Source organism: Rhagoletis zephyria, unplaced genomic scaffold (genome assembly GCF_001687245.7).
Source record: "Rhagoletis zephyria isolate East Lansing unplaced genomic scaffold, Rhagoletis_zephyria_1.1 Rzeph_scaffold_00560, whole genome shotgun sequence".
Taxonomy (NCBI): Eukaryota; Metazoa; Arthropoda; class Insecta; order Diptera; family Tephritidae; genus Rhagoletis; species Rhagoletis zephyria.
This window is the reverse complement of record NW_016157644.1, coordinates 199,372-200,323: the sequence shown is the minus strand read 5'-3', so window position 1 is coordinate 200,323 and position 952 is coordinate 199,372. Positions and strand designations below refer to the sequence as shown.

The window sequence follows — 952 nt, the reverse complement described above, 5'->3', positions numbered from 1 at the left end:
TTTCAGAGCTATATATATTTAGTATTGATTACAAAATTGTACTAAAAAGTACTGCGTAGTAGGAAAGTATATTGTAAATGAAATTGTATCAACCAAGTACAATTGTACCAAAAATGTCAACACTGTTCTGTATACATACTTTTTCTTCTTTTCTACTTTTTACTCTTATTTTATCTTTCAGCTTCGCTAAAAGCACTTATACCAACGCTTGGCTTACCAAATTTACGCCAATTGATAAAATTTTGCGATTTAAATTCATTTTAAATAATGTAAATAACTATTCGTGTTGAATTGAAAATCGCCTCGTCTGAATAGGGATAGCAACTTTTTCACTTTCAACTTCTCATTCAACTCCGCATTCAACTTTTGTTGCCTGTAAAATCGCCTCGTGCGAATGCCCTATTGGGAAGATGTAGAACTGGCAGAGTAGTTTGATTCGAAGAAACCAGCAAACATATCGGCAATAATACTTTCGTCACTGGAGACTAAGTAATTTAACTTCAGTGTTGAGGGATAACCGTTAGTCTTGCGCTTTGTGTTCACAAAGGCGTAAAACGATTTGGGATTAGAAACTATATTGAGTCGAACCCTGTNTATCGGCAATAATATTTTCGTCACTGGAAACTAAGTCATTTAACTTCAATGTTGAGGGATAACCGTTAGTCTTACGCTTTGTGTTCACAAATGCGTAAAACGATTTGGGATTAGAAACTATATTGAGTCGAACCCTGTTAATATAATTATTGTAACACCTTTTGTTCAATACATTGTATTTTTGCCTAAGAATGGAGACCGCGGAGTAGTGAGAAGACAAGCCAGATTTTTTAAAAAGCTTAAATGCTTTGGGTTTTTGATTTTTTAAGCGTTTTAATTCGCCAGTAAACCACTGATCGTTAGACGTTACGTTAGCTTCCTTAACAAAAGGAATGATGTTACTGAAAATATGGCGTAA

The 952-nt window shown here is 34.2% G+C and overlaps 1 long non-coding RNA gene across 1 annotated transcript in view; it reads right to left on the bottom strand.

Annotated features, from left to right (window-relative positions):
* The window catches only part of LOC108360359 (uncharacterized), a 26,364-nt gene extending 26,109 nt beyond the window's left edge, over positions 1-255 (bottom strand). The window contains exon 1 of the long non-coding RNA XR_001847097.1: positions 218-255. This is a non-coding gene — a long non-coding RNA (uncharacterized LOC108360359). The remainder of the gene's footprint in view (positions 1-217) is intronic.
* Positions 256-952: the final 697 nt, after the last annotated feature.